Source organism: Thermobia domestica, chromosome 15, assembly GCF_964235325.1.
Source record: "Thermobia domestica chromosome 15, izTheDome1.hap1.1, whole genome shotgun sequence".
NCBI classification, from domain to species: Eukaryota; Metazoa; Arthropoda; class Insecta; order Zygentoma; family Lepismatidae; genus Thermobia; species Thermobia domestica.
The window spans coordinates 121,680,354-121,694,985 of NC_137468.1; the positions used below are offsets into that span (position 1 = coordinate 121,680,354).

The window sequence follows — 14,632 nt, forward strand, 5'->3', positions numbered from 1 at the left end:
CCCCTAGCAGCTAAAGATAGATAGATAGATAGATAGATAGATAGATAAATAAATATCGATAAATAGACAGAGGCGGAACCAATGGGATTATAGGGGCTATAGCCCCCCTTGACACTCAAGTATACACTGGATAAAATTGGCTTCAATCCTGCTTTACACTGAATAAAACTGCAAACTATGGTTTTTGGGGTCGCATAGACTAGTCTGGTCTGGTAAGATACTGGCAGAAAGGGAGACTTGCAAACTATGGTCTATGCGGCTACCTCCCTTGATCATATCCTGGATCCGCCACTGTATATATATATATATATATATATATATATATATACTGACAACAGTAAGTTCCCAGGAGTATAGATTAATTCATTCTTGATTTTAATCTACAAAACAAATGCTTTGGATTAACTGCCACAGATGGCGGCCCCGAAATACAAAGTTTACGGAGAAATGAACAAACGTGAGAAAGGTCATCACTGTAGATTGATTAATAAGGGAGAAAATGTAAGTTAAATTGTGGACTGTATGTGTTCGTGGCTTGATGCGATATGAGGTGAGGTGGAAATAGAGCATAACCTGACAGCGTTTTAAACCCACTGAGTTATTAACTTAGTATATGTACGAGGGTATTATCATGGGGGTCAGGGCAGAAAAAACGAGCCCTGCGAGGCTTCTGACCTCCTTCGCTCGCTGACGCTCGCTCAGCTATGTTTCGTGCTGTAGATATATCATTTTTTATCAATAAAGTTGTGCCTGTGTGCAAAGTGGACTAAATACTACGTGATATTACGTCACCTCGAGTGGTGCATCTTCAATGTAAATTTTACCTCACCCTTTGTTAAGACATTTAATTGGCAACATTTTTTTAGTCATTAATGAGTAGTGTGTAGTTTGCAACACTTAACAGTTCCAAGATACTAATTTTGCGCAGTAATAGTATGCTGATGTATACTGCTGTACGAAGTAGCAAAAGCTTGAAAACAAGAAATATTTGTGATTAATACTGAATAGTTTAATCCAGCAATAGAACATATGTAATTGTAGGTAAGATGTATGAAAGTAAGAACAGATGAGTTATAATACAACGCCAAAAAGAGATTCATGTGGGTTTTATCTCGGGCCGCCATCTGTGGAAGTTTAGCCAATGCTTTTTGCGAAAGCAAGGGGCTTGCTACCTATCTGGTTAAAGGCCGTAAATAAAATTTAAACTTCAAATGGAACTTGGGTAACTCGCAGACAATTGCTGATTTAACAACACGTTTGGTAATAGCCAGTGTAATGGCTGATTTAAGATCATACTTGATATAGCCTGTGTAGCTAAGTAGACAGAGTATGCGGCTGTCGTTCTAAGGGATCTGTGTTTGAGTCCCAGTCCGGGTTAATATTTATTTTGTCATGGAATTAAACATTGTAAATGAGGTTCGCGATTGACACTGTGAATGAGGTTCGCGATTGACACTGAAAAATATTTATCAATAAAGGGAGAAAATTCAAGACAGACACGGGGGGGGATAAAGACGCAGACCGTTTATCCTTAAGCGTTAAAATTTGATTTTTTCCCATGTTTTTCGCTCTTTCCTTTAAGTCATTCCTTCTTTTCTCATTTTCTTTCGCTTTCCATACTTTTTCGGTCTTTGCATGATGTGTATTACTATTTTCCTTTTCTTTCTATTAATTCTTATCTCTTAGAACTTAACGAGAATGAAATTTCTGCAGATTTACCTAGTGGTTCTTTCTCCAAGTGATGCTCTCAGATAGTAATACTTTTTCCTCCAACTGGAGGAATATCCTGGCGTTATGTTTTCGCGCATGTATTTGCTGTCATGTTGGTTGTCCAACTATCAGCCATACAGTGAAACTATTCTGCTACTGGAAAAAGGTATCATTTCTTATATATCCAACCACCAGGTTCTAAAGTTTCTGACTGTACAGTCACTCACAAAAGTATCACCCCCAAAGTTCTCTAATTCCATTACTTGATAATTTTGTAAATCACTTCTTCAGCATTCTCCTTATTCTAACATCTTTTTCTTTCTAGGGAAGAAAAGATCTTGCTTGTCACACTGAGGATGAATTGTAATTGAAACAGGAACACTTGAAAAAGTTTCAGCTTGACTGGGATTCGAGCCCGTGTCTACCGAATAAACGTTCAATGCACTAACCTCTCATCTACCGCGCCACTTAACCTTCCACCAAATCTAATACCTAGTTAAAATAGTTTCATGGAAAAAGATAAACAAGATACTCAAATATAAGAAAAACAAACAAATATAAACAAAATATAAATAAAAATATATACAAGAAAATACAAGCAACTTGTGTGTGTGTTTGAATGACTTACTCGAGATTTCCTTATTTGACTAAAAATTGTTATATAGACGTTCCTCAATGAGGAAAATATCACGAAACGCTCCTCAAGTTGAGCCTACGTCATCAGGAAAGCCGTAACTTGTGGGGCGGCAACTGCCCCCTCCCAGCGAAGCTCCCCGCCGTTCGAGGGGAACTATTTTGAGAAAAAATTTTCTTACTCCATTTACGATACGAACATGAAATTAGAAATGTATCATCAAATAGGGTCGCTACATTACATAAAAAAAACGGCACTCAAAAGGTAAATAAAACATAAATGAGTCGTGGAACAATTTCAGTTAAAAAATGTTTACTATCAGGGGCTCTAGAAATAATATTTATTCGTATGGCTTTGAGATTTATCAATATTGACCGCTTAATAATTTTGTCATGTATGGAATTGTCCTAGGGGGTATTTAACGGAACCGTAGCCGTGCGGGAGGGCCCAGAGGCTCCGGGGGCATAAACATCAAGAGATAGTTGGAAAAGGGGGCCCAAGAATTAGAAAAACAACATTTTGTAGGGTGCCTAAATAAGTTTATTAATGCTTGCCACCCAGAAAAAAATTAAGTTACGGCGCTGGTCGTCGGTTGCAAGGATGGTCCCGATTTAGATAACATTTCGTCTTTACCATAACTACCAATTTTCAAAGAAGAAAGGATGACATTATTTTCACATTCTTTGAATTGTATAAACACGTGTAGAAATAGACTGTTCTATGTTTATGTTCCATAGCTACTAGTTTATTTTCCTATATTCATATGAGAAATTTGTGGCAAATTGTGCCGGTGGCACTAGCCGAGTGATCTCGGGCGTTCGGCTTCTGATCATGAGGCGCAATTCATCAGAGATTCGAATTCCTTGAAGAGCAACATCGGAATTTTAACTGTCCTCAGTATTTCTGTGTTCGTGTTCTTGTAGTGTTTGAAATGCGTCGAAAGAACATAAGGTGCCAGTGGCAAACAATACTCCGGTTGGGGCGAATTGTTTTTAAAAAATTGTGAAAGCAGGAAACTCCAATTTCAAATACCTGGGTTCAAATCCCGTCGTGGCAGTTATTAACTTTTCTAAATGGAAAGATAATGTTTATGTAATTGGTATTGTAATTATATTATTCCTTTATTATTATTATTATTATTATTATTATTATTATTATTATTATTATTATTATTATTATTCATAGAAACAAAAGAGATATACAGTATGTCAGATGTTTCTTAGGTTGACACATGAACGCAATAATATTATTACGTTTATGGATTTACAGATAGAATTATCATTTTATGACAATAAGAAATGGAATACAAATATTTGTTAGCTGATAAAAGTAATGCATTTTGTTTCGCCCTTCTTCTAGCTAGAAAGGTGAGGTGACATCTTAAATAGGTTTATTCTCGTGACTAGCGATCCCTATTGTAAGTTCGATCACTATTTGCAATTTGTGCACAGCTAGGAACAATTTTTTAGAACTCATTTTTGGCCCATGCTACAGCAGTAAGGACGTTTTTAGCCCTTATGTATTCATCAATTCTTGTCCAAACACGTTACTTCCCAGACAGTTATGAATGAAGTTCATACGGATGACGTAATTTTGTAATGTTGGCTTTTTGACCTGTGAAAGAAGTCATTTCAACTCGTCTCGACCCAGAGAAAGTTAATATTTTTGTGTTAGTATATGTCAGAAGTATCAGTATTGCAAATTATAAAAAAATACTGTATTGGCACAGCCGGTATCGAACTCGCGTTTCCAACATTATGAAACTAACGCTTAAGCCACTACTCTAAGACATCACTGTTCTGTAAGAAGGAAAAATGTGGAGCTGCAATGAATTCAGTAATTACACGCTTTTAGAATTTTAGTGTATTAATGCTGAAATTTTCTGATTTCAGTCATGATAAAATTAGTAAAGTATTATGCAGAAAGAATAGTCCAGAGAAGTCAACTTCAAATTGGTAACTCATATGTACGGAGGCGCTGCCATATGCTCTAACCTCTGGTCCTGAATTTTCACAGGACGGCATTGGACAGAAACATATATTGATTGGAATCTGTTGTTTTATGCCACTGGATTTTTTTAAGTTAACTAATTTAACGAACCTTTCTCAGTACCTTGCTTCCTATTTTTACGCGTTTTACTTACTTTTACAGTCTTTCCACTAACTCTTTAAGAACAGGGACCAAAACATAGAAACATTGAGAACAATAAAAATCACAAACACTATTCGCGCGTCCTTCCCATGCCTGAAGTAAGACAATAAAATATGGTGAGCATGAAATTTTTGGTCTTCCATTTCTATGTAGTGTCAAATCCAGAGCTTTAGTGGGTCAGTGTGTCAAATGGATCCAGTTTTTTGAGCGGGTCAGTGGGTCGTGGCTCAACAGCATGTGACCTACTGCGACCCATCATCCAGCGTGACCCACTACGACTCACTAACCTCCGTTACCCACTCTGACCCACCGACCGACTCTGCTCACTGTTTTGTAGGCAGCATCTTTTGAACAGGATATTTTTTCATCCTCGACCTTAGCCATAGAAACTAAAAACTAGTTTCTGATCGGTTGCATCTTGCGATTGTCAAAACCTTCTTGTGTATGAATTGTGTATTATAGTAATAATAAAAGAACACTGTCACTTTGTTGGAATTGAAGGAAAAGAAAATTGAAGAAGCAGTTGAGGTTACTTGATGGCAGTCAAGGGGAAACAAAACGAGGCCTCCGGGGCTTCTAACCCGCTCCTCCTTCTCCTCCTCCTCCTCCTCCTCCTACTACTTATACTGTGGATTCGTATAGCAAAACTGCACAAATAGCGTAATAATTTTTTAAGTATTATTTTCATTTTATTTTAATGAAAAAAGTCTTTTAATTTTAAAAATAAAATATGTAAATAAAACCTTTCCTTGGCCCGAGTGTGAACCCACGCCAAAAACAATTATAATTAATAGCGCTAGTACTTTCGGCCACGAAGACCGCCAGTAACAGACACTTCATTTTTCCTATATTTCTCCTACGTGGTGAGAAACGGTTAATTCAAACTTACCAGAACCGCGTATTTAGCTCCTATGAGTAGGGTCGACCATGATTTAAAAATATGCTTCTGAACACTGGTGAATTTGTCTACTTTTTACTTTCAAGGCCATCATTTCCTTTTTCATTTGTTTCTGTTTACTTACCTGAGTTGACTATCTCAAAGGCAGAAATGAACTGGGAATTTTTGGATATTGGTATTTGTAATTGTAATAATAGCAATAGGACGTATACTATACTTGGCTTTCGAGACAGCCTATGAGTATTGGAGGAGCTAACTACTGGAAACAATACATTTATGAATCACTGTAATATATAAATTATTATATAAAAAGTGAATGTAACTATGTGTGCCTAATCATCACGGTCAAATTGCAGTCAAATAAAATGGATTTAATTATATAGTTAGGCAGTGGCGGCTCGTGCTGTCAGTAACAAAGCGTGCTATATATCCCTCGAGTAGTCGCGCGCGGTCAAAAGAACCGCACGAACATAATGTTTTGTAAATATCGTTTTAAACATTTTTTCTTGTATTAGAAACGTAATTTTGTATATTTTCTGATTAAGAGGGATTAAAAAATTTATTATTATAATAAGTTTTACAGTAGTAACTATTAGTGGAACCTACTATTAGACATGTACTGTTTTCTTTTTTATTTCTTATTTGGAATAAAATGTTTTTTTCGTTACATATTTCTTTACATAGATAACTACGCACTGGTTTTATTGAGAATTCTAATTCTGATGACAATCTTTTGTTTTTGTCAACTCTTTGGTTCGTCTAAAATTAGAAATGCAATAGTAAATTAGTAAAATAAATACTATATACACATGACAATAAAACAAAGTTTCAAAGCGCATTTTACATTCAATTATAGCTCCCTCGTAGCTAAGCGGTTAGCATACGCCCCTTTGGCATGGAACTTCCGGGTTCGATTCCCGATGGGAGCTCATGAGGTTCGGATCCCACGTTAAGCAGTAGGTCTACGTCTTACATAGCCTTGATGCTGAAATGGGCGCTAAATTGTAATCAAATCAAATTTACATTGAATTATTTTACGGTCCTATTATTTTGAAACTTCACCTATACAACACTACATTGAATTATTCTAGGTTGTATTCAAATTTTCACTGTTTTACACTTCGTCGTCGTTTATTTCGGCATCTGCTTCGCTGACTACATTCGGGGAATCGCTGGTCATTTCTGGGTTTACGATCTTCAGACTGGCTGGCAGACTCCTCACTTCCACTTTCGTGTTCACTCACTTCTACATTATCTTTTTTGTTATGATCTTTCTCAGACAAAGCTTCCACGAGATCATCATGGCTGATTTATCCGAATAGTCCATTCCTAACATTTCCCTCAGTTCTTTTAAGCCGTTCATTTCTAATTTCCTCTTTCTCCACACTTGGTATCAGTTTGTTAACTTTGTCGACCTCTCTTCCATCCATTAAAATAATGTTTATGTTTATAATGCTTAAAACATCTCCAAAGCAAAGGTCACGTGCAGAGCGAAACACCGGGAAAAAACACTACACGGTTAGTCGCGCGCGGTGCAAAGCACCGCAGAGTCACTAAAGAATCAGTAGTATTTAAACTAAACAGCGGATAAGGGAGTGATTGAGCAGGAATGTTCGGGAAGGTGAGGGTTAAGATTAGGTAGACGGTGGAGTCTGTCGGACAAACGGAGGGGGCACACGATAAAAAATAATTTCCCTGCGGTGCTTTTAACCGCGGCGCGACTACTCGAGGGATTATATATATATATATATATATATATATATATATATATATATATATATATATATATATAGATAGATAGATAGATAGATAGATATAGATATATATACGTGTATTTACCCACTGAAGTGTGAAGTTGATATCCATCCTTCGATTCTTAATGCTGGCAAACTTTTCTAGAGTTGAAATCTAACATGTTGTTGATCAAACTTTTTTCTATCGAGAGCATGGCAAGGGCAGTTAACCTTCCTGACCTACGGAAATTCCTCACGAATGTCTTAATTTTTTTTAGAGACGAAAAGCATCTCTCAGGCTCTGCTGTGGACATTGGTATGGTCACTGTTATTTGCAAAAGGGTTGTTATTTCGCTAAAATTATCCTGTAAGTTGTTTCTAAAGATAAGCTGACAGAACCAAAAGCTCAGTGCGAAGTCACTGCTTACCTAACATTGGGTAACTTTCAACCGCAGTGTCCAGAAATGTTCCGGAAAAATCACTAAAATTTGCAGAATCCAGAAGTTTGGCGGCATCCAAATGGCTTGTTTTCTCAAATTGATTTCGCGCTCCGCAGAAATGCGATCACATACTTCTTTGGCATTGGGTACTCTGCAAGATATAATCCGCCCACATTTGTTTTTAGCAACTGTTGGAAGAAACATATCACTTGTCCTAATGTTGTCTGTGACATTCCGAATTTTCTCAGTGGCTTCAATGAAATATTTTTAAGTGATGTTTGTACTTTAATGTTAGGCCTGCACTGAATTTGATTATAGAAAATATTCACATGCGGCATTATTTTGTGAAATAATTCTGACCAAAACATGAATTCCCTGTGTTAGATTTCTCTAGTTCTGAAAAGCACTCTTTCGAAACATTTTAATTTTCATAGACGGAATTAACGGTTCGTGACTTGAAATTCCATCGAGTAGCTGACCCACTTGAAATACGTCGTACAGCCACTTTTTCCAAAACAGGTACACGCTGTGGGGAGCAGGAGGAAAAATATGGAAAATCCTGAAAGACTACAGGGAAAAAAAACCCCTTGTCGATTGACTTTGAGATGCAGTTCTTCCCATTATCAAATTTAATTGGTTAACAATGGACGTAGTGTGCCAAAGGAAAGTGTTCTTTTTTTTTAATTTTTAGATTGTACGCCATTAATTGATCCCTTATTACCGATGCCCCATTAAATGTATGTGCTATAATTTTGCTACGATCTGAATCTGTGTCAAAAATGTTCAATTCATTTAATATACACTCCCGACAATTCTGGGCTCTCGGACCTTCAGGATTAAAGAAAATAAAAGAAAAGGAGAAAAGAGAGAACCGAGCGGCGAGCGCCGCCAGTAAGCAGAAGAAAGTGAGAAAGAGGAATACTTGGCGCTTGCGCAGAATGTCTTCGGGCTCAACCTAACTCAGCACGGTGGAAGCTATTCTGGGTGTAAAAAAAGGAAAGTGGACAAGGCATATTGAGATCTTTGCTCCATGCTAGAGATATGTTTGTTGAGTAGGCTTGTATAGTTCAAGCGGGCTCCATTCAGTATAGCCCGCTCGGTTCGTTAGTACAACTTTCACACTGCTGAAGGCGCTGATAATTGCGCTCCACGCTCGAAAAAGAAGATCGTCATGGGAAAATTCTGTATTTTGTTAATTGACGAACAGTTTAAACAAATGAATAGATGAAAATTTTTTGAACTAAAGTTAGTCTAACACAAATACACAAACATAGGAAGCGTGCTGTAGCTCGGTAGCCCTACGTCAGAAACCGCTACTGTAGTTAGGCCTTAATCCAAACTGTGATGTTATCATATTGCGTTTGTTATAATAATATCCTAAGGGATAGTGGGGATCAGAATATTTGAGAAAAAAATGAGTCTCACAAGCCGTTAAACTTACGGAGCTGAAATTCAGTATATTAACTCTTTATTGAAAATGAACAGAACGTCTCCTAGCATTTTTAACATTCCTTTATGGGGAGAGGTGCACTTTCTACATATGGTAAACTGATAGTGGGTTAGTTTGTAAAAATTATCGAAAACGATCTATATTATTTGAGAAATAAGTTGAGAAAGAAGAAATAGAGCCAGGTTCGATTTCCGGCGGGAGCTCATGTGGTTCGGATTCACGTTAATCCGTCCTTCATGTCGTAAGCGTCGGTGAACCACCAATGAACAACTAGCGACATCTCGCCAAAAAATCGCGGACCAGCAGCGACAATCCGTGGTGGCCCCTCTTCCGTTTTAAAAATTATACCATCAGTGTACCACCAGTGGCAGAGACGCAACAAAACGACAATAAACCACAAAATTACACCCCAAAATATGTCAAATCGCCTATATGCGTAATTTGTTTACATTAGAAGAGTGAAAAACACTAAAAAAGTTTTAAAAAACTGTCCCAGGGTTGGCGCGAACCACAAACCTTTGGATTACTATGCGCGTGCTCTTCTGAGCTACGGAGGCGATGATCAAGAAGTCGCTTGTAGAAGCATAAATCCTTGAGGTATTTTTAATTGGCATATCAGAGTGCTCCTGTAATCGTGTATATTCAACGATAACCGTTTGAGATTAGAAAAAGTCCGTTCCCCATGTAATTTTATAACAAAATGATGTGCGTTTATTTACTTTATTTCATGGTTCTCCCATATTCACTTTCAAATGATCGGCTACAGTTGTCATCTAAATTCATACAATATTACGTACTCATCTCAAGATTTTTCACTTCATGATGTAGAGCCAGGTATTACTCTTGACCCCCGTAGCTTACTTTAGGAACAATTCCTCAGGGAAAAGTAATATACAATAATAACCGCATTGCGATTTTCCGCGACAAATCAAAGAAGCTCGAACCAAAATGTTGTCCTCGCTGCTATATGGTGGTATCTTCAATACGCCGACTCTAGATATCTCTTTCGAATCATCGAAACCCCGCCGCCAGTGGCACACTAGCCGCAGTCCTGCGCGTCGCTATAGCGACGAACGACATTTACCGGCAAGTGGTCCACTAGGTGTTGGCAACGTTTACGGCATGGGGTTCCTATGCGAAAATCAAAATTCACATGTTAATTTGAATTTTTAATAGTTACATTTTATTTTAGAGGCTTTTCAATATAATACAACTTGTAGAACAACGTTTAAGCTTTCTAATGGTAGTTGTTCCACGTCTCTAGTGCACATATTAACCATTTTATGACAATTTTTAACAATCACTGTAACTGAAAAAATGCCCTTTTTTGACATCCTGTTTGGGGACACTTTCAAGAGGAGAGAGGTAATATTTGGGAATTTTAGATCTCCCACTGTAATAAAGCTGTGCATTTTTTTTTTTTTTACAAAAATCTGAGATGGTGAAGTCTGATGACTTGACATGGAATGACCCTGAAACATGAAAGATAAGAAGATCTGAATAGTAAACACTACTTGACTGCTGACCTCAGTAGTCGTGAAGTCTAGGAGGCAAGGACATCGTTCAGAGGTTCTGGATTTGAGTTCCGGACAAGCAAGCTTCCGGGCTCAAACCAAAAATCGTTACAAATTAGAGGGCCCCGGACAAACTTGTTCAAAACTGCTTGGCCCGGGTTTAGTTAGGGTTCTCAACAGCTCGAATGAATCGGCTCACAGCTCATTCCCTATCGAGCCTAGCCAGTTGCTCACCCGCCCAAGCCGGTTCGAGCCGAACCAAACCGAGCTGATGACTTACCCCAATCAAGCTGGCTCGAGCCGTTGGCTCACCTGAGCCAAGTAGGTGCCTAATCTCAACCGAGTCGGCTCGAGTTGTTTGCTCAGTTGAACCGAGCTGAGTCGGTTAACATCACTGCCCGGGTTGGGCTGCTTCGGCTTAAATCTTCGACCGTGCAAGTCTTAGCCTTGGTGGTAAGAAATATAGTATATACTTATGTTAGTGGTTACAACATTTCAGGCTGTCTCGTTATAAAAATCCATTGTCGTCTTTTAATCGAGACGAGACGAGATGCGAGCAATGTCCCATCTCATGAGCAACACTAAAAATGTTCCACATTACTGCTTACATTTCTCATAGCTTTCGCTTTCCAGTGTAATCAGGTAATGATTTCAAAACGAGTGAAAACGAGCTAAACGAGCGAGCCATTTGTCAATCTCGACTCGACTGAAACCCAACCTCAGAACAGTGACTCGACATGGAACTCGAATCGAGAAAATTACCTTTGACTAGACTCGAAACTCGACTCGAATTCGCTTCGAGTTTCGAGTCGAGTCGAGTTTTAGCTCGACTTGTGAACATACCTAAAGAATTGTAATGTAAATCGGGACCATCATAGCCTACGTTATGACGTAGCCTTAACTTGAAGAACGTTTCGTGATATGTTCCTCGTTGAGGAACGTCTATACGTCTTTTTTTGGTTTAAAGAGAGAAATCTTGAATAAGTTATTGTGACTCTCACAAAAGCAACGTCTCCTTACAGAGGGATAAATCGTTGAGACCTTTTAATTTGAGCAACGGAGTACTCCTTTAACCGTGTATATTCGTCGATAACCATTTGGGATAATATAAAATGCGTTCGCCTTATAATTTTACAATAAAATTACGCGCAACTATTTACCTTATTTCATAGTTCTCCCACATTCACTTTCTAATAGTCGGCGACAGTTGCCATAGAAATTCATACAATTGTGCGTATAATAATAATAATAATAATAATAATAATAATAATTTAAACAATGCCTTCCAATAAAGAAAAAGTAAATGTCAGGTCGGGATTCGTACCCGGGTCACTGAAATGCCAGTTCTCTACTTTCACACTTTGCCATCAATTCCTCATACAAAGATAAGAAAATAAACTAGTAGTTATGTTAAATAACATAGCACGCACTATTTCTACAAGTGTTGATACAATTCAAAGAATACGGAAATAATGTCTGCCGGCTTTTCTTCTTTAGAAATTACAAGTTACGGTGAGGAACAATTGCAGTAATGTAAATTGGAACCAGTTAAAAATGATGAGGTAGCCTCAGCTTGAAGAACGTTTCGGGATATTTTCCTCATTGACGAATGTCTATATCACTTGTTTTTGAGTTAAAGAAGGAAACCTCGAGTAAATCATTGTGACACTCATAAGGAACGCCTCCTTGTACGAGTATTAGTACGAGTATTTTGTGTATAGTCTTACATGCAATGCTTTTAACTACCTAATAGTGTAGATGGAAGATGAAGTGACGCGGTAGGTAAGTGGTTAGCGCATTGAACTTCTATTCAGCGGACTCGGGTTCAAATTCCGGACAGGTTCTAAATTTTTCAAATGTTTCAATTTCAATACATGCTCATTGTCACAGGCAAGATCTTCTCTCATCCAGAAAGAAAAAGATGTTGGAATGATGAGAATTGGAGAAGGTCTCTCAACGAAGGCTATCATTTACTAACTTATTTCCAGCAGTTGTTCTACATTTATGTTTTCAGCTACTTTCAAGAATTTTCTGATTCATGCGTGGTCAGTATTTTTATTTCTCTAAACATACAGTGTATAAAGAAATAATGCATTACATACACAGCAATATTAAGATAAATATATGGTGTTCTTTGGAAAACACGAGCCCAACCTTAGAGATTTATCTTAGAATGGAGAATTGTTTTGTTAGTTACCTACTTTACAATTTTACCTGGATAAACACCTGAATCAGGGCTACCAACTGCTGTCAGTGCCGAAAAAAGTTACGTGTATGTTGGGTTGCATCTGTCTAGGCAACTGCACATTACCTGGACCCCAAGTAATGGAATTAGAACACTTTGGAGGAGATATACTTTTGTGGTTGGGTGTACATCGTAAATTGGAATCAGTCCCGTGGTATGAACGTAAGATACCTCACAAATTTCGGCAATGTGTGACAGCTCTCCATATACCCCACAATGCCCCTCACTAATACTTAATAGTAAGTAGAAGTAAATAGTGATTTCCAAAATCAATGAAAGCTCAATGTTAGTAAAAAAAGAACATATATTTTATAAGAAAAGAGAGTACAAGAAATTCATAATTTTTATGTTTTTTTTCTAAATGAAGTGTAAGTATTATTTCAATTCTCTTATTCTCATTTCAAGAAGAACACAAGAATTTTAACAATCGTAGGAGCTCATTCATAGTGAGAATAAGACAACAAGGAAGCAAGGACTCTCGAACAATTAATAGAGTAGCCTTGAAACAGACATGAACCTTGCATTAACATCGCAAATGTAGATGAAACTGTGGAATTTCAATTCAACAATTTAATTGTCCCTAAACCTTTATAAAATTTTAGGAGAACTACAAATACTTTGTAACGGGAAAGTTCTTCATGAGTTTCAATGCATTTCTATAACTTTTTCCTCCTTTTTCCATCTGATGAAACTTCTAATGAAAGCTTCTGATTACTTTTTCGTGCTGTCACAACATTATTTCCAAATTAATTCAAATTCAACACCATTTTACAAAATCACTATTATCAATAATAATATCTAGTGTTCAAGTGAACTGGAACAGTAATACCAATTGCAGCTATTAGTCAAAATTTTCCAAAAGTTAGGAATTTAGTCATATTAATGTCATGGTTCTCAAGTCTCGAATTGCAGACATGTGCCGGCTTGACCTCTGCGACACCATGCCACTAATGGTAACCGATCTGAGTCCCATAAGTATTGTTTCATAATGACAGTACTAATTCAAATCTAAAATCATTTTTTTAAATATTTCTTCATTTGATGTCGGAATAACAGAATTCACATACTCAATGGATAAGGAACATTGATTTTTTCATTTTTTTGTGCTAAACAGTGAAATCTACATACAAAAAACCACAGGTATGTTCACGACAATTCGGAGATATTCTTATCAGGAACTGTACATGTCTTTCCCAAATAATTACACGAAAAAACTATTCATAATGTAATAATCGCATACAGAGCACTTGTTTCAATCATATAGTACAACTGCAGGATACTTTGGACGATGCCAATTCAAATCACAGTTATCAATTCATATTTTATTTCTCTTTTGCATATTTTTGCTGTATGAACCTTTAGTGACTTCATAATATGTTTATCAAAATAAGTTTGCAATACTTTTTGCTTTCTGTGAGAATATATCTTTTGTAATATAAAATTTTGCAGGTATGCATTTAAGATTCTTACCTCAGATATACTTTGTCAAGAACATTGTTGTCATAATGATGAATATTCATCCAGATAGACTTCCATGAGTAGAGCATATGGGCAGTCACTTGTTTAACGTAATAACTTGAGTACAACTACTAGACGAACATGAGATCATTCCACGCCAAGAGAAGAAGGAACTATAACATTTCTTCCAACTTGTGAGAAAATGCACGCTGTGCAATTTAGCCTGTATACTACTTGGAGCACATGAGCTTCATTACTGTACATATACAATCGAAAGACATGTTATTTCGTATATACTATTTTAATATGAAGTATGTTAATTCAATAGAGTTGATTAATTTTCATATTTGTTCTTAGTATTGGTATTTTGAGTGTTAACATAATATTTTATATGATAAC

General features: G+C 37.0%; 1 protein-coding gene across 1 annotated transcript in view; it reads right to left on the reverse strand.

The window, feature by feature from the left end:
- Nucleotides 1-14,632, reverse strand: part of LOC145671221 (facilitated trehalose transporter Tret1-like) — a 587,170-nt gene that overhangs the window by 341,125 nt on the left and 231,413 nt on the right. The window lies entirely within an intron of this gene.